This window comes from Benincasa hispida, chromosome 5 (genome assembly GCF_027475165.1).
Source record: "Benincasa hispida cultivar pf3 chromosome 5, pf3_genome.v1.1, whole genome shotgun sequence".
Taxonomy (NCBI): domain Eukaryota; kingdom Viridiplantae; phylum Streptophyta; class Magnoliopsida; order Cucurbitales; family Cucurbitaceae; genus Benincasa; species Benincasa hispida.
In genome coordinates, this window is record NC_143482.1 from 60,671,175 (window position 1) to 60,691,476 (window position 20,302).

The following is a 20,302-nucleotide window of genomic DNA, read 5'->3' on the forward strand; positions in this document are numbered from 1 at the left end:
CGGTTCTGACTGTTTAAATATATACAGAATAATTGAAAACCACTCGAAACTGACAACCGACAGTTTAGTTGGTTATCAGTTTGTCGTTCCCGTTTATTACTCACTTGCAGGGGCAGTGTGGGTGTTGGAGCGAAATGGGTCAGTTGGCACCAAAGCCAACTTGACCAACTCATCCACTTGATAACTAATTCACATTTTTTAATATAAGTATTATCGGTTGGCTCGATTTATTTCGGTTTAGTCTTAACATAATCTGAAACTAATCGAAAATATTCAGTTTTCTTTATTTTAAAGTTGAAACTGCCAAACTGAACTGTCTCCAACCCGATCCGGCATTGGTTTCGGCTGGTTTGAGTGATTTTTTTATTTTGGTTTTTCAATTTTTACTTGTACTCCTAGTTGAGGGGATATTCTGTCATCACCTTCCAATTTTTTCCCTCGGTTATCAAGTTTTATGGTTAAAAAAACAATTTCATTGATCAAATGAAATATCCAAAGATATACAAGATAAGCTCGTATAAAAGATGTTTTTAATATATAACAAGAAAGGAAAAACTATGACCTGTTGAGTTTTTGGAAGACTCCGGAACTAGAAGGATGTATATTGAAACTAGGTGGAATAGACACCCTGCATCTCTTCCTGATCATCTCCAACCTTTAGGAAAACATACTTCCAAATGCCCTATCACATGCTCCAATCTACCCAACTAAATTGTTTGTACTACCTTTCAGTATTGAATCTCAAGAACCATATAATACTTGAACACATTACACATCCCAAAAGTGCTAGACCTGCTGTTAAGATTTGTATACTAGATTTAGAATGACAATGCCTTGCTTAGAAGTAAGCTTTTGCTTTACAATAATGGATCTCCATGTTAATGTTTTGCAATTTATCATCATTATAAGTGTTATTATCCTTCAATAGATTTTATCCGGAATCAAAATTTAGTAAACAAAACATTAATTACACCAAATAACCAAGTTCCTTCTATGGATGATGAGTATTCCTCCCATTGGCTATTTGGCCATATTTCAAAATAGAAATGTGGTCATGGATTCACTCCAATTATCCTTTTTGTTGTTTGAATACAACCACCTATTATAAGCACATGTCTGCTTAGTTAATAATAATATCCAGTGTGAAATACATGAATTTGAACCAGAGTGATACACTCCTGGTTTTAATTATATCAAACCGTACCTAAAATGAAACGAGTTTTTGAGGACCAAAAGATACTTAAACAAACAAACAAAAAATATTATGAGAGAAAGAAAAGTGGATTAACCAATAGGATTAGCCACAAGTGCAGAAGCGATCAGCATCTTAAAGCAAGAGTTTAATAACACACTGCAACAGGAGAAAAAAATGCTTACCATCGATCCATTACAAAATCAATATGAAACAGACAAACTAACATACTAATTGTTACAAGATTTCCCAGTTGCTCTCAATCAAACAGCTTAATTGTTACTCTGAATAAGATAGATTATGATACCTGCGCTTCAATAGTGTAACTGCCCGTATTTTCCAAAAATCTTATACAAGCATTTGAGACAACACATGTAGAAGAATTCATGGAACCAAAACATTCAGACAATAATTTTCATAAGTGACCAAACTAAAACAAACTTTCAATTCGGAACCAATCAAAACACTTTCAAAAGATCCTTCAACACAGTCACAATACTTTCATTTAGCAAAAACCATTGAAAACAAACAAAACAATTTTGGTCAATTCTCAAATCATACAAATATACTTTCGGACATTTGTCAAATCACAACAACCAAAACATAACTTTATCAAAATTTATACTTCGAAAGGGATGCAGAAACTGCTTACCAGAATCGAAAACCTATCGTTCTCAATCAGAAATCCAAAACTTGAACAAAGCATCAATATCATATGCACAATAGTGACAATGTATAGGTGTTAGAACTCTGCTAAAAAACTTTAATCACTACCAAAAGATACCAAAAGATCATTCATGAGGAATATTCTTATCCAAAATCCACCATAAACTTTAATCGACCACTTCAAATACGTCCAAGACTACAAACAGATAGCTTCCGCGTGTTACTGGTCTAACATACTTTAAAACGTGTCCGAAAGGGTTCGAAATGTGTTAATACTTATAGAACATTAATTGAATGCTTCGAAACTAGTAGGAAACCACTGCTGATGCAGCGTTCGCAAGCTCAATTAAAAAACGCTGGAGAAGAAGACGCTCACCGTCGAAGGAAGTGTCCACCGACGAAGCTAACACAGTCACCTTGGTTGTGTTTCGTGGGTACTGCCGTCGACACAAGGGCTCACGGGGTCGGCACCAAGAAGAATTTAGCGCTCTTGTCGTAGGAGACTCGCGGGCCGTCACTCGTGGTCTGTGGTTGCCGGTGAAGAGGTCTGCAACGGGGGTGGGTTGGGCAGCTGCAAGGGACGGGGAGAGAAGAAGAGGGAGGCTAAGGCCTTTTTTTTTTTTTTTTTTTTTTGGGTAATTGACATTTATAATTTTTTTTTACCCCATCAATTTTTTTAAAAAAATGTGAAATTACAATCTTACCCCTAGAATTTTAAAAGTCACAAGACGTTTCACTCTTTTTTCCACACTCTTTCTTCTTCACTCTTCACGTTTCACTTGAGTTTGATTTTGGCCAGATTCCATCTCATCTTTTCAAGATAATTTGGATTTCTAATCTCAACATCCAAGTTTTGTTATACCCCATTTTTTCGTGAATTTTGTTGGCTTTTTTAGCTGTTAAAAACGTTGGGTTTTTGTTCTGATATTTATGAATTAAATAAATGTTTGAGATATTGGCTTTTTGTTTACTTTATTTGGAGGCTGCTCGTTCTGAGAAAAAACAGTAGGACTTCTAATCGTTTAGGGTTTTCGATGGATTTCTCTTGCATTCATATTTGAGTGAAATTTCTTCGTTTTGAGAATACTTTAATACATTTCCCCCCTCAATTTCGACGTTTTCTAAATGATTTGAACCCAAAAAGATGATTTTTCACCTAAAAATCAGATTTTTATTTTCTGTATTTCGTTCATTATCTGATCGGGCTTCATACGAGGCTAATCGAGTAATGATTTGGGCGAGCATATTGGGGTAGAAAATGATTCTTATCTTTGTAGATTCCTTAATGTCACGAACAAGTCTCTACAAGGTTCCAACGAACGGATCTCCAAACGGTCTTGATTATGAACAATTCTTTGACGGATCTTGAACACTACCATGAGAGAAACCTCGTTTTCTCTTAGGACTGCAATAGATGATAGGTGATATCCAACTATTAGGAAATGGAGAGAAGAATAGTGTTTTGGAGAGTAGATAGGGTAAGAGAAAATTCTGCACAATAGCATTACGGTGTTGTATATTGTCAAAATTTCTCTACAATGAGACTGTATGAGAATGTGTGTATTGCCATAGGGAGGTCTTCAGCTAGAGAAGGGTCAAGACCTTTCCCTAATATATTTTCCTTTTTCTTAATATATTTTCCTTTTATGTAATTAATTAATTAACTCATTTAATTAAATAACACTTATTTAATTAATTAATCAATTAAATAACAGTTATTTAATTTATCAATTAAATAATAGTTATTTAATTCTAATTTGCATAATGATTAAATAACCATTTATATATTACACCCAATTTAATGTATGTATTTAATTATCATATACATCACATGAATATGTGTAATACCTCTCTATAAATTAATTCTTTATGAATCTAATTCACTTGAATTGATTAATTTTGAATCTTATTCAAATATTACTTTCCAATTTAATTATAGATCATATCTATAATTAATTATATATTTATCACATTAATATATAGTTTCCTTAAATTAATTTGAACTACGCAAATTATTCATTTTAAGTATTCTCTAGTGAGCTAACGAGTGGATCTGATGGACCTGTAGATCAGAAGCTCCAACGATATGAGATTAATTAGCCGAACTTTTTAACCAAGTTAATTAATATTCGTTAACTCTGGGTACACTTCACTAAAGACCCACAGCTGCACACTTTTCACTACAGATATATTTTGTGTCCACAGATATAGATGAACACCAGCAAGTTAATGCTTCACGAGTGTTTGTAACACCATCTGGGTCAAGTTACCGTTGTATCCTTGGGTTACCTCTGAATCCTTCATTACCAGTGCTTCTCTAATAAACAATCTGTTTATGGTCCAACCAATAAACAAAAACCCCTCTCAGGCCAATGAGAGAGTAAAGCCATTTGTTCAAGTCCCGGAGATACCACTTAAGAGAATACTCATCCACTTACCTTTAAGGTGGGAATGAGTGAATTTCATCTCGTATCATTATATTCCCACCTCCTCACTCGGTCTTGTCTCTAAGATGGTAGACATATTAGATCAACGATCTGGCCACTCTCACCCATACAAGTCAAAAGACAATCCTAATGAACAAGAGTTCATAATATACTTAGGATTAAGACTAAGTTGCCTAGGTCATCTAATTGAAATAGGAACCTAACTAGTTAACAGTGTTACATCTAGCAGTTACTATTTCGCGGTCTAGTCTTATGCAAAATCATTGCATAGGATACCCACACCTGCGTATTACTTACACGAATGCGTTGGATCATTGCATTTGTATCGAATACAAAGTAGGTTTTATTCATAATGTTATCAAGATAAGGTACTTAGCCTTATCTCTATACTATAGACCCTTTAGGCTGTATCTTGAACATTGATCCCTATTTGTCTTCACATATAGTTCAAGACTCATAAGACAACCTTGGATATTAGTTTTTTGGATTTAGGATTATTAAGATAAAATAGACAAATAAAACAAACAATAACATTTATTGAATTAACATTGATAACTCTTTATTAATGACAATCAATTAATAATGTTTACTGTTTACGAGTTTTAGGGCATAAAACCTAACAAATATGAATTGGCCCAGACTACCCTTGGCCAGGTATTAACCAAGTGGACTAGCTTATGGCCTAGCTGGGTCGCGACTGGGCTGGGAAGGAGAAGCCTAGAGTCGGGGTAGGTAGGGGGGGACCTTAGTTTTGCCCTAATTACAGGCTTGAATGAAAGGATGAGCCTATGTTAAGGTAGGTAGGAGTGGCCCTAGTCTTGCCTCAGTCGAGACTGAGCTTGAGGGAAATGAGAGCCTGGTGCCTGGGTAGGTAGGGGTGACCCTAGTGTCGCCCTAGTCGGGTAGGAATTAGGGGTAGAACAAGAATGGGTGTACTGGTTTCGACCTATTTTAAACCCTAGTCGGTTATGTACCGGGGGGAGGTAGGGGTCCCGGTCTCACTCGGGTTAGGTGTTTGATTGGGTTTAGTAGGGTTGGAAAAATTCCCTGCTGGGGACCCGATTGAGGAATCCCCGATTTGATCGGGGATGGGGTCAAATCGGGAAAAAAATTTCATAGCCCCATCCGGGGACGGGGACGGTATCCTCGCCTCGACCCCGATCCCGATTAACCCCCGACCCTTGATTTGATATATTTATATTTTGATAAATATATATTTATAATATATAAAATAATTTATTTATATATATGTTTATAATGTATAGTGTTGGATTGGAGCCCAATATTAAATATCCAAATTCTAACTTTAAGCCCAAGAAGCCAAGCACAAACTTAAAAAACTTAAATAAAATCAAATTTTAATTTTAAAAAAGGGGAATCCCTACGAGGAACTAGTAGGGGATTCCTCGCGGGGAACTAGTAGGGGAACTAGTAGGGGAATCCTCGCGAGGAAACGGGGAATGAGGCCCCGCGGGGACCCCGTTTTCTTAATGGGGAATTCGTGCCACTGTCCCCGCCTTCAAATGGCGGGGATGGGGGCAGGATGCGGGAGAATTTCCCCCACAGGGTCGGGGACGGGGGACGCTCCCTCGCCTCGCCCTAGCCCCGTTGCCAACTCTAGGGTTTAGTGTGACAATGACTCTCAAATTTTGGGCCCGATCCATACCCTGCTCGGGTAGATGGCCGTGTGATAACTTGTAGAAATACAAGTTATTGTATCTCTTTCTTTAGAATAATTAGGAAAATTTAGAGGGAATGTTTAAGTTGATATGAAATTCATAGCAAATAATCTTACTCTGCATTCATATACTTACAAAACTCATAATCTTGAACATTATAAATTTGGTCATTTTTAATGCATGATTTGAAGAAAAATGGCCAAGGAAGAAAAAGTTGCAGCCTTGAACGCATAAAAGAGATTGGCTCAATTTCCAACTTTGCAACAGAGAAAACTACACGATGAGATGAAACATGAAGAGAGAAAACTACAAACGCGTAAGCGGTGGATGTCATATCAAGATGCAAGTTGGTAGCTGATTTGAAATATCCACAGCAGAGCCAATGAATTTGTGACGCAAGTGGTCGACGCAATAGGACATGAAATGAAATGAAAGGTGTCAGTGCATCATTAGAGAGAGGCAAAAAAACCTTCTTTCTTATGTCTATAAATAGTCCATTGAAGATTTGTTTAAGTATCAGACGAGACTTCTTACCTAGGAATTGGCCAAAGTTCTATAAATTCTTCACTTGAAACCCACCATTGCCACCACTTCAAGTTTTTCTTTGGAGAATTCTGAATGAAAGCTCAGTTTTCTTCTCTGGAAAATGAGAAGAGAAGCCACCACCATCGTGCAGCCACATTGAAGTTGCACCATAAGAGTCAAAGGGAACAAGAAATTGTGACCTGCAACTTGACATTTTTATTTCTTGATTTTCATTAAATTTTTCTCAACATGCTCATTTGCATTAAGTTGTAGAGATTGAAAGACTTTTTAATCTTAATATGAATACAATGTCTTCCATATTCTATCCATCCACATCTCTTCTCGTAAGCATGGGCGGCTAAATTTTTAGTGGGTTGAGGAAGATGAGCTAGCATTTTTAATAAGTTGTGCATAAGTAGGCGTTTATTTTGTTTAATGCATACACAGTGAGTAGCTGAGATCAAATTGAGAGATTGGTCTAAGTAGAAAACAATCAATTACTTGAGAGAGTATGTGATTGTGGAACTCGTTAAACAAGGATAAAAGTGGCTTTAGAGATAACATGTTGCAACTAAAACTCATCACATGAATCCTAGAAATAGGACATTGTGGCTTAAAATACTGAGAAGTGAAATTCATTACTTTATGAGTTTATAGCATGAACACATGACTTATGTACTACTTAGGAAAATGTTAGTGAAACTTTCTCAAACTCTGTCTAGTAACTGATATTCTCTCCATTTTCACCACATGTTGCTTCATCTAGTAATTGAACTTGTCATCACACATTCATCATCATTCATCGCATCACCATCATCCATGCCACTATATTTTTAAGTAATTCATGAGTTAGGAAAACAATATTTTCAATGCATACTTGAAAACAAACTACTTCTTTAAGGTCAAACAATCATATCATCACACTTTAGTCATATGACTCTGAGTTCAACCTCGGACCTCACCAAGACTACCCTTTTTAGACTTGCACTTGGGTCTAAATAGGAAAACATTGCGTTCAAACTAGATTATTCATCACTTTTAGGATTCTAGAAAATGCAATAAGTTTTTGGCGTTGTTATTGGGGACATCTGTATTTGATTTGTGCTAAAATTTGTTTTTGATTTTTTCAGGACCTTGATTTTAAGTGTACTGCACCCTTTTTTGTAAAGTGGTGCAAAAAATTACATGAGTGAAGGCACGATGCCTGAACCAATATATGACCCTTAGATCGAACAAACTTTCTATATACGCATAGGAACAAACTGGAAGAGACGACAGAGAAACAGGCCTCAAGTAATGAGAGATCAACAAAAAAAAACCAATAGCACCAACATGATCATCAATAAAGGCAACAATGTGGTGAACAACGCATTGGCACCTGCCAATCCCACACTTCTTACAAATGATTGCAACGGACCAATCAAAGACTATGCTTTGTCCGAGCTATATGATTTTTCACCAGACATCATGTGACCATTAGTTGAAGGTACACGATTTGGATGAAATCAGTAATGCTGCAGATAGTACAAATAGTTAGATAGTTTGGAGGAACACCAGAACAAAATTCTCATGCCCACTTAAAAAGCTCCATTGGGATTGGCAACTCTTTTGTGATTCTAAATGTCTCAACTGAGGAAATTCGATTATTTTTGTTTCCATTATCTCTGAAAGATGGAGCAAGACGATGGGCATATGAACTAAAATCAAGTGAAATCAGCTCATAGGAACAGATGGTAGCTAAATTCATGAAGAAGTTCTTCCATTCTACGTAAAATGCAAAAAGGCGAAGAGATATCACCAATTTTCAACAAACGGATCAGGAAACCTTGAGTGATGCTCAAAAGAGATTCAAGAAATGAGTAAAAAACTACCCGCATAATGGTCTTCCATACTACGTGCAAATGGAGATTTTAATGATGGACTTACAGAAGCATCACAGACCGCAACTGACTTTGCAGCGGAAGGTGGCTTGCTACAAAAGACATATATTGAGGCAAAGGTCGTCTTGGACCAGATCTCACAAAACCATGAAGATTGGGAAGATAATGGATTTGAATCACGATCAATTTCAACAAGGGGAAAAAATTGGAGAATGGATAATGACACCATCGCAACACCAAAAATGCAAGTGACCACAACGACGAAGTTACTGTTATGACAAAGAACAAAGATGGTGCATAGAATGGTAATCAGTTAGGCTTCGTGAATCAAATCATTAGCCCATGCATGGTCTGTGGTGGACCACACGCTTATGCGATATGCCCGTATAACCCACAATCGGTATGTTTCATCAAGAACAACTCATCCTCAGATACTTACAGTCCAGGCGGAAAATCCACCCGATTTTCTCTTTTGGGGAAGGGGGACAGCTATATGCAAATCAACATGGCAACCAAAGTATGAATAGAAGTGATCACCTGGGTTCCACCAAGGACAACAGAGACACCAACAATTTCCAAGTTCATCGCAATAGTGATCAACTTCATCATCCCCATTGGAGAATCTACTCAAAGAGTACATATAAAAGAATGAAGCTCTAATGCAAAGCATCATCTATCGGGAATCTAGAAGTCCAAGTGGGCCGGCTTGTAGGGGAATTGAAAAATATGCCACAAGGAACCTTATCAAGCAATATAGAAGTTCCACGCCACACAGGGAACTTAGATAAGAAGCAAGGTCATACGGTAGCATTGGGAAGTGGGAAGCCATTGATGGAAACTTCCAGAAGAAACAACTCACCAATCAGATCAACCACTAAGAAGATTAACGATTTTTCTAACTAGTAGCCCAATAATCAACAAATGTAGAATTCGAAAGTGCACAACTCAATGCAAGAAAGCCAAGAATGTGAGTTCAGAGTATCATCTGTGAATGCATCAACCTTAAACACATAATCAAAGATGCGATCACCTCCCTATCCACATAGATTGAAGAAAAAGAATGACGAAAGCCAATTTTAAAACTTCTTAGATGTGCTAAAACAGTTGCATATCAACATTCTTTTGGTAGAAGCGTTGGAACAAATGTCGTCATATGTGAAGTTTTTGAAAGATATTCTCTCCAAAAAAGAAGGATTGAAAGATTTGAGACAATGACTCTGACATAAGAATGTAGCGTCATAATACAAGAGAACATCCTAACAAAAATGAAAGATCCTGAGAGTTTCACCATTTCTTGCTCCATTGGAGGCGTTGACATAGGACAAATACCATGTCATATAGGGGCCAACATAAATTTGATGTCCCTATAAATCTTCAAGAAGTTAGGAATTGGAGAAATAAGGCCAATTACAGTGACATTGCAAATGGTAGATCGTTCTCTGATGCACCTTGAAGGAATAATTGAAGATGTACTGGTGAGAGTTGATGAATTTATCTTACCCATAGACTTCATAATCTAGGATTATGAAGCAGATTGAGATGCACCCATCATTTTGAGTAGACCATTCCTATCCACTGGACGGACGCAACTTGACATTTGATGCGTTGTGAATGTGTGAATGCGACGGTAAATTTTGATTCCTTTGCGTATGTTGGTATGTTGTTTAAAGTATAAATCCTATGTGGTGGAATCGAGTAAAGAGTTAATGATAGCGAAAGTTACAATGAGTATGTGGGGAATGAATTGAGAAGGGATTTAGCTAACACTTCCTAAGATTGCGTTCAAGTTATGTGATCATGCTACATGCATACAACAACATATCATTTCTCAATGCAAATGCCATAGTTCCTAATTTTAGGATGCATGCGATGTATACGATAATGTCTATAGGACTTATGTCTAAGCCTCTATTCTTGTCTATGCGATGATGAATGATACACACATACACAAGGCGACTGCATACTATCATATCCTATTTCTAGGGTGCATGCGATGCATGATAGCAAAAAAAACTTATCTCTAAGTCTCTATCTCTTGCTTATGCAATTCTAATCTAACTTTCTCAAGCCTAGATTCTAACTTGACTCTCTCAAGTCTAGGTTCTTTCTTTAGATTACTCTTTCAAGTATCTCTAAAGGGTGATGGACGCATACATAAGACAAGATAATCGCATAAAATGAAGATCTTTGGTTATGCTAGCTAAGTGCTTCTCAACCCATTCGGAAGTCTTATGCACAATGTGAAGAGATTGAACAGATGTAGAGATACAAATTCCATTTTATAAATAAAATCAGAATACAAACGACAATGGAAAGTAGGGATAGGAAGCCCGATAGCAATGTCTTGTTCCCCAAGGCTTTTACATTGTGTTTTACTCTATTCTGCCCAAAAGAATGTTTTTGCTTTTGCAAGTGTCGGCCCTCTCTCCATTCTCAATGCTTCCTGGCAGTCTCTCGAGCTAACCATGAATGATCTTTCGGCGTCTTCTCTCTTCGCTCGCCTCCTAAGTATAAGAATTACAGACTAACGACTATCTATGGTTTATCTTCTATGTATATGGTGAACTGTGTATATGTCGAACTAGCAAAATTCTGAACTTCTTTGACGAAGGTGGCCCTCGGTATTTATAGAGCTTCAAGGTGAAAAACTTTTCTCTCAAATGATTGCAATGATGGCTGGTCATTAATTCTTCTGTCTGATGTGCCGATTAATGGTCACCAAAAAGTTGAGTGTACTTGCTATAGTGTGTCATTAACGGCTTGTCAACTAAATTCGGATTTGACCGTCACCAACTTTCTGTCCTATCATGATTTATTAAGCTTTCACTTTGATGCGCCATCTTTATGCGTCCACCTTCTTGAGCAGATCTTCGCGAGCGCATACGATCGCATAACTTTGGGGTTGCAATCTTTTAATGTGCTCAGGTGCCGAATTCCTTGGATTGCAATGTGCTTTGTGCCAACGCATTTTCCTGCTCAAAATAAGCAAATTAGTTGCTTTAATGTGATGGGCGCATGCGATCGTAATGTTCTCAACTTAATGCTTTTGGACACGATTTTGCATGTTTTTACCATCACATTCCCACATTATTTTATATCTTTGCATTGTAATAACGTGCATAAGGTGAAATAATAATGAGGGTAAATGGACAAAAGGTATCAACATCCTTAATATTGGGAATGTCCTAAAACTCACCGTTCGTAGTATGAAATATATTCTATCATCAATAAAAGTATTATCGAGAATTTATTCAATAAAAAGTATTATTGAAATTTCATTCTATTATAAAATCCAATAAACGAATCCATGGCTATAGTATGAATACTTTAACTTTATGTAGAGACATAACAGAGGATCAAGTTTTAGTGTATAGCCAAAAAGGTCTATAAGTATATGGATGAGTTTGGGTACCTCATCCTGTAGACATTATTGGATGTGACCTACTTTATATATTCATACAAATGATGTGATCCCAAAATCATTCACGTGGAGACATGAGTGGGGGCATCCTATGCAATAAATATTTGCATAAGACCGGACCACGAGATAGTCACTTTTCTTTATAATAACCGTTTATTGTTAAAATTGACTGTTTCAATTAGATGATCTAAGGTAACTCAATCGTAATCCTGTTCTAACTATGAACTCCTGTTTATTCGGGATTCTCCTTTGATCTGCATAGGTGAGAGTAGTTCAGTAGTACTGCTCAATAAACCTGTCATTTTTAAGATAAAATCGGATAGATAGTTGGGGACATGGTCTTACAAGATGGAATTCACTTCTACCCGTTTTAGGGTTAGCAGATAGGTTGTTCTCTTAAGTACTGATTCCTAGTCTTGAACAAAGGGACCCCACCCTCTCATGGATGAGAGGGAAATGATTTATTAGTTGGACTATAAACCAAATGTTCAATAGAGGATTAGTGGAGAATTAGGGAGCAAAATGTATTTATAGGGGTAAAACGATAATTTTGACCTAGCTGTAAATACGAACAACCTGTGAAGGATCGAATTACTGATTATGGTTAAATCAAGTGGACAGAAATATATTTACAATGAGGAGAGTGCAACTACTGAGCTATAGTCGTATGTCTTGGTAGTTAACGAATATTAATTAATTCACTTTAAAGAGTTCAGCTAATTAATCTTAAATTGTTGGAGCTCATGATCTATAGGTCTATGAATAGGATTCATATTTGAAATAGGTATTTTATTAATTTAATATTAATTTAATAATTAATTAATTAATTAAAATTATGTAAAATAAATAATTTTTTAATTTTACAAAATTCAATTTCAGAATTGAATTTTAGTTTTTATTTAATTTGATTTTAATGAAAAATTAAATTAAATAAAATATGAAAATTGAAATTATTTTTAATTTTGAAATGGGTTTACCTCATTTTTATCTTGTTAGTGGATTAATCCACATTTTTATATCTATCCCACTTACTAAATGTCATTTGAAGTGTCAAATGGCTAGATTAGTGAGTGTTTGCATGTATTTGTTGATTAAATACTTCATTTTTAGAGACTGCATGGATGGCTTATATGCATCTTTATTGCATTTTTATATCTCTCTCCAAACTTGCACCGAAATCGCTCTCTATTCAGAGTTCCACCACTCAATCCAAGTTAGAGGATAGTAGAGAAGATTCTCTTAGTGGTCTACTAAGAATTTGAAGGTCAAATTCGTGGAGTTCAGCTAGGATGAAGAAGAAATCTTCAAAGGTTTTATTTTTTTTTTGAAAACCCTTGTATGTGAAAAACTTATTTCAGCATGCTTTATACTCAAATTAAGTGTAATAAAAGTGCTTAATGATTATGTTTGCTTCCGTTTATTACATGTTTACTCTAACACTTAAGGCGTTGGAATACCCAGAAGAAATGGAGGGATGGCAAGTAATTGATGCAGAAGACGATTGGTGATGTGAAACACATCTTGAAGGTGATATTGAAGATGAAGAAAGTGAAGTCAACACATAGCTCCCTGACACAAGTTATACGACGAAAGTAATTCAGAGAAACTTTGAGCCTCTGGACTTAGGTGACCGAATAGTAAGGTTAAACCTTCACTGGAGTAGTCACTAGCATTAGAGATGAAAATTCTTCCCGCTCATTTAAAGTATGCCTTATTCAGTGAAGGAAAAACCTTGCTTGTTATTATCTTAGCCATGTTTACTTCAGACAATGAAGAAGTTCTTTTGAAAGTGTTGAAGAAATACACCTGAGTCATCAGATGGACTTTCATAGATATGAGGTAAGTAAGCCCTTCATATTGCATTGAAAAGCATCTGAAAAGTGCTTTAATTACTTTCAATTTCAGAATTATTATTGCTAGTCTTATATGGTTTGATGTGGTTTGTTGAGTAATTTCAGGAAGCTGAACCTTAGGTGCAAAATAGGCAAAAATGACCAAATCTTGAAGCAAACCTCCAAATACAAGTATCTAAAGGTCAACTATGAAATAGGAGGGAAGCTAGAGACCAAAATTGAAGAAAAAGAGGCTGAACTTAAAAGAAAAGTCGGGGGGTCAACGTTAAGCTAGCGTTGCAACCCTGCCTCGCGATGCTGAAGACCTAAGAGCAGAAATAGGTTAGTGTCGTAATGTTGCTTTGCAGCGATACAACGCTTTAGATGGTAGGTGCGCATTACAACCGCTTCGAACGTCAGCATTGCAACGTTGGGAAAATCTGTCTTAAAGAACAGTAGCACCGTCTAAGAGAAGAAGGAGAAGAATTGGAGGAAAACAAGATTTTTTGGGAGAGAGTTCAACCTAGGGCAGAGAGCATTCATCTAGAAAGTGATTCCTAGCTGGAGATCAGCCCGGAATTCGTTGGTGGAGGTCAAGAAGATCGTGATTGAGATTCGGTTACGGTGAAGAGAGATTGTTTCTTTAATTCTTTAATTCATTCTTTCTCCATGATAAATTCTCTTTGTCTAGGGAGTATTATTAAAGGAATCATGTGTAGCTAAACTCTAAATTCTAGGGTGGTGTTGGATTTTTGGGTTTCTTGAATGAATTCTTAATATTATGATTGATTAATTCTTGATTAGGTTTCTAAATTATTTGTTCTTAATGTTTTTGCTTAACTGGCCATTAATCAATTGATCTATGGTTAATCTTCTACTTGAGAAAGAGATTAATTTGTTAAACATGGTTATCTAGATTGTTGTTCAAGATTGCATGAGAATGATTCAAGAATAACAAGAGGTGTAATTGACGTGTTTTAATGCAAACTAGTTTAAGCAATAGGAAGATATTCAACTTGATAAACTAAGGTTAGGATGGATTGAGCTTGAAACTTTGAAAGAGAAATTTCCGAATTTAGAACTTCTACCTTCAACCAATCTTTATTAATCAATTGCATGTCAAGTTCCATTTGCACCCCCTTAATGAAACAACACCCTAGAATTGAACTCTTCTTGATTGTGTCTTCCTTTTTATTAATTGTATTTTAATTTCACTCACAAATTGATATTCTGATTGCCTAACTAAAATCAATAAAGAACTACAATAACTAAGCTTAGGAGAAATTATTCACTTTAGTCTCTGAGGACGATACTCGGTTTTAATTGGGATATTATTACTTCAATACCTATGCTTACATTTGGTATCAAGTTTTTTGCGCTGTTGTCAGAGACTGACAATAATAATTTTTCGAAGCTTTATATTGTTAAGAACTGAATTGATCTTAATTTAAATTTTTGTTGTTTTTTTTTGTTTTTTTTTAATGTTTATTGAGTTGTTGGAGAATCCCTGTGTATGCGACGAAGTCAACAATATGATCTTATTCCTTTTGATCCAGAAATTGAATGAACATTGAGAAGAGTAAAAAGGAATGTGAGAGCTGAATTCGACACCATGGGAGACCAAGTGAGAGCTGGTAGAACTATTCGAGATTACTTCCAGCCAGCTGTTCCTACGTCGCAGTCTGGCATTGCAGAGGTCCCAATAAATGCCAATAATTTTGAGCTGAAGCTTGGTCTGATTCAAATGGCGAGAGAACACATTTAGAGGAACTCCACTTGAAGATTTGCACAAGCATATCCATTCCTTCCTGGAAATTTGTAGAACAGTAAAAATAAACAAAGTCTCTTCGTATAAGATTGTTTCCTTTTTCTGTACAGGATAAGGTGAAGGATTGACTGGAGTCACTGTTAATAGGAATCATAACTTGAAGGAAATCTAAAACATAGACATCCAACGAGTGGAAGCGAATCGTTCCAAATCCCATTAGAAAGAACACAACAATTACAGTCTAAATAGAAATGATTATGCATATATTATAAATTACTACATGCTACTTATAAATGAATAAACAAGGGAGACTACAAAATACTATGAATTTGTATCATATCTAGTAGCAGTGGATAATAGAAACATGCACATTTCTAAATTCAGATCCTAACAGGTATCAAAAACCAACCACAATGTGCATATCGTTGGATAATTTATTCCTCCTCGATTTGTTTTATATTAAAAAAGGTATATAAAAATGTTAAGTTATTCACATTTTCTCACTAATTTGCTCCCTAAAAATGGGAATTGAAATTATATATATACACACACATATATTCAAAATATTAAAAAGTGGATTTTTTCCCCTACATATGAAAATTTCTGATCCTGTTACCATATATCCGAAGCCTATCATATAGACTTACTACTCGATCGTGTAGCAACGAGTAATTGAGTAACTATCGTATAGTAAACTCGGAACTCCATCGTGTAGTCTCTCTATGTTATTGTTTAGTAAAACACTTTTACTTGATAGCCTTTCTGTGAGATCAATCTGAATGAATTATCAACTTGATTTTTGGAAAACCATTTTCCTTTTATCTCGCAGTTACCATAACTATTTTAAAAACCTCCCACTCAATTCGGTTTTTAAAGAAAAGGATAATTATCATATAATTAATATATTATAAATAAATATGATAACCAACTTATCATATTATATTTATAACATATAGTTTTAATATTTCATCATATGAAACATATAAACCATAGTTCTTTTTCTATATTATAGTATTTAATATAAATCATATTTATATTAATTTCTCCAATTAATGTATCTAATACATCATATCAATTATATCACATATAATTGAATTAATTTAATTATATCACATATAACTAAATTTTCTCTAGTTAATTTGAACACTTGAAATTAACCCAAATTTTGATTCTCAACTTGTACCCATTGAGTTACCAAGAGCACCTTATGGACCTGTAGTTTGAAGCTCCAACGATATGTGAATAACTGACTAACTATCTAATCACGAGATCCACCATCCCCTAACTGCTGGTCACTTCACTAAAGACCGAAAGTTGCATTCTTCGTACTACAGATATATTTATGTGTCTATTGGATATAACCAATAAACAGTGTGATGACCCTTCACAAATCGCTCGTAAGTACAGTTGGGTCAATTTACCGTTTTACTCCTGTAGTTACATCTAATGTCTTAAGTACCACTGATTTCTCTAATGAACAATAACTCACAGTCCTACTATGACGGAGTCCTCTCTTCCTAAGAGAGGGTGTGGCCACTATGTTCAAGACTCGGAATCACCTCTCAAGGGAGCAATTTATCTACTTACCTCTACTTTAGGAAAGGAGTGAATTCCTTCTTGTGTAGTTGAATTCCTAGCTCCCCAATCAGACGAATCCCCAAAATGGTAGGTTTGTTGAGTTGGCAATCTGTGTTGGGTTTTATGTCCTAAAAACTCGCAGTTTGTAAAATAGTAAATATTTTCTATTATCAATATACTTGTTATTGATTTCATAAATTGTATGAAAGTCTAAATTCAATAAACTAAGACCCATGACTATTGTATGAGTACTTGAACTTTATGTGGAGACATAAGAGTGGATCGGGTTCAAGTAAATAGTCAAAATGATCTATGGTACATGAATGAGATTGGGTACCTTATTCTGGTAACACCATTAGATGCGGCCTACTTTGTAATTGTTACAAAGAGTTGTAAAGTGCTACATACGATGTGATCCTAATTCGTACATGTTATGACATGAGAAGTGGGGGCGTCCTATGGAATGAGTTTGCATAAGATCAGGACCAAGAAATAAGTCACTCTTACTTTATAACGCTGTTTACTATTTAAGACTGACTAGTTCACCTAGATGACCTAGATAACACGATCTTAATCCTAAGCTAACTATGAACTTCTGTTTATTCGGGATTGCCCTTAGATTTACATAGTTAAGGGTTGGCTCAATAGCGCCGGCTCAATAAGACTCCCATTTCAGGGGTAAGATCGGATAGATAGTTGAGGACATAGAGTGCAAGACGGAGTTCACGCCTACCCGATTTAGGGATAAGAGAAAGGTTGTCTCTCAAGTACTGAATCCAAAGGGCCTAACCCTCTCACTGAGCTGAGAGAGTTTGGTTTAGTGATTGGATCACAAATCAATTGCTCATTAGAGGATCAGTAGGGACTTGAGGAATAAGACGTAATCTCGGGGGTAAAACAGATATTTGACCCAGCCGTTATTACGAAGAACTTGTGAAGGGTCGACTTGCTGATTATGGTTAAATCATGTGGACATAATATATCTAAAGTGAGGGAGTGAAACTATGGGCTTTAGTGGAGTGACCCATTAGTTAACGAATGGGGATTAATTTAGTCTAATGAGTTTAGTCAATTAATCTCGGATCGTTGGAGCCCATGATCTGTAGGTCCGTAAGGTCCCCCTACTAGCTCATAACGGACTATCTCTAGAATAGCGTGATAAGTTAATTTGCATCGTTCAAATTAGAATTAAGGGAATTAGTAATTATATGAGATATAATTCATGTTTAATTTGAGTATTAAATGAAATAGGAGAATTTATATATATATATGTATGTATGTATATGTATGTATATATATGTATGTATGTATGTATCTATATATATGTATGTATGTATATATATATGTATGTATGTATGTATGTATGTATATATATATGTATGTATGTATGTATGTATGTATATATATATATATTATAAATGTGATTTAAATATATAAAGATGAATTTGTGTTAAAATTAATTTAATATTTGATATTAAATTGATTAAGTTTTATTTAATAATTAATTTATGAAATTAATTAATTTTTATTTTTTAAAAATCAAAATAGATTTATTAAAATCAAAATTTTGATTTTATGATAAAATTGAAAAGAGAGAAAAAAAATACAAAACACTAAATGGAAAAAAGAGTTTTTTCATTATCCATCTTTGTAGTTGTTCAGACATGAAGCATTTTCTTTGGCTTTGTCTTCTCCAAACATGAGCTGCAAATCATGTAACTCTTTTATTTGCATGTTGATCTGTAATATAATGAAGAGATTGGAGTAAAAATTGGGCATGCAATTTATAGAGATTTTGAGAGAAAATTTGGTTTGAAGAAAGAGTTCTTCAATTGGTCTTTTACAGTGAGCATTTCTTCTTCTATCCTTGATTCAAGCTTGTTTTGAGTCCCACAACCCAATCTAGAGCACCAAGAGAATACTGAGGAAGATCTTGAGGTGGTCTACAACAAGATTTGGAGAAGATAGCAGCTGGTGAAGGAGCTTTGAAGAAGTTTTACAAGAGGTATGTCTTTAAACTCACTTGTTTCTGCAAAAGCATGCTTTATATTTTGCCAAAATTAGTGAATTTGAGTGTTTAGATGATCTTTGTGCTTCCACTACTGTTGATACAATCTACAATTGGTATCAAAGCATCAAATAAGCATTCAATTCGGTTTAATTTTGGTTTGGTGGGTGTTTTATATGAGAAATATGAAACTGGTTCACTAATATGGTTTTTTGAGTTTTGGCTGTTTAATTCTCATTAGTTTCTGATTTAAATTTGTAATTGGCTCTTGTTTGATAAGCGTATATGTGTTAGCAAGAGTCTATAATTTATTTGAAGTCATTAGAGTTGAAATTAAGATGTAATTGAAGAAACAAGTGAAGGAGGCCGAGCTGCTGTACCAGTTTTTTAGCTTCTGCTCAGAATCGTTGTTGAGTTTCCAGTTGCTAAACGATCGTCTAGCTTTAGATCCTACACGATGTGAAGAAAAGCTAGACGATCGTATAGCAATGGGCACTGGTCGTTGTGATGTTGAATTCTAAACGATCGTGTACTTGCGGGAGCTAAACGATGCGTTCAATTTGCTATACGATAGCACTAAGCGATCATTTAGTTTTGGCGTGGGAACTAAATGATACGTTGAATTTACTATACGATGGTACTATGCGATCTTTTAGCAAAGTTACGCGCTAAGTGATGCGATGAAGTACTACACGATAGTGTTGAGCGATCGTTTAGATGCGAAGCTAAGTGATCGTGTAGACGAAGTGCTAAGCGATGCGTTGAAGTTTTTATGCGATGGAAGTAAATGATTGCTTACCTATGAAATGCTAAGCGACGCGATGAAGTTCTATATGATGAAGTTAAGCGATCGTTTAGCTACGGTGGATACTAAACGATGACATGATGCGCTAGACGATGGTGTTAAGTGATCGTTTGGTTCTATACGATAGAACGAAGCGATAGTTATGCAATAGCTATACGATAGCTAAGCGATGGAGTCGAGCGATCGTGTAGTTCTATACGATAGAGCTAAGTGATCGTTTAGCTTCAACAGTCACTAAGCGATCGTGTTGTTTTATGCGATAAAGCTAAACGATCGTTTAGTTGAGGCAAACACTAAGCAATCGTGTAGTCCTTCCACAACACAAGGCGATGGAGCAAGACGATAATCTTCAACGCTATACGAATGGCCTTTGCAAGATTTTGAGTTGGACCGAGAGTAGCCGGTTCGACCGATTTTCTTAAGGTCCAATCTGGTTCAGCCTTAAAATGTTTTGGCTGGTCCAGTTTAGACTTTAATGGTCCGGTTCAGACTCATCTAGTC

General features: G+C 35.6%; 2 long non-coding RNA genes across 2 annotated transcripts; one reads left to right on the forward strand and one right to left on the reverse strand.

Annotated features, from left to right (window-relative positions):
* Window positions 1-1,033: 1,033 nt before the first annotated feature.
* LOC150036299 (uncharacterized) lies at window positions 1,034-3,548 on the reverse strand. Its single transcript, XR_016529679.1, has 2 exons — window positions 1,845-3,548; window positions 1,034-1,351 (listed from the first exon to the last, which is right to left on the reverse strand). It is a non-coding gene; the product is annotated as an uncharacterized LOC150036299 (long non-coding RNA).
* A 9,245-nt stretch (window positions 3,549-12,793) lies between these two features.
* Window positions 12,794-14,445, forward strand: LOC150036300 (uncharacterized). Its single transcript, XR_016529868.1, has 2 exons — window positions 12,794-13,649; window positions 13,769-14,445. It is a non-coding gene; the product is annotated as an uncharacterized LOC150036300 (long non-coding RNA).
* The last annotated feature ends 5,857 nt before the right edge of the window (window positions 14,446-20,302 follow it).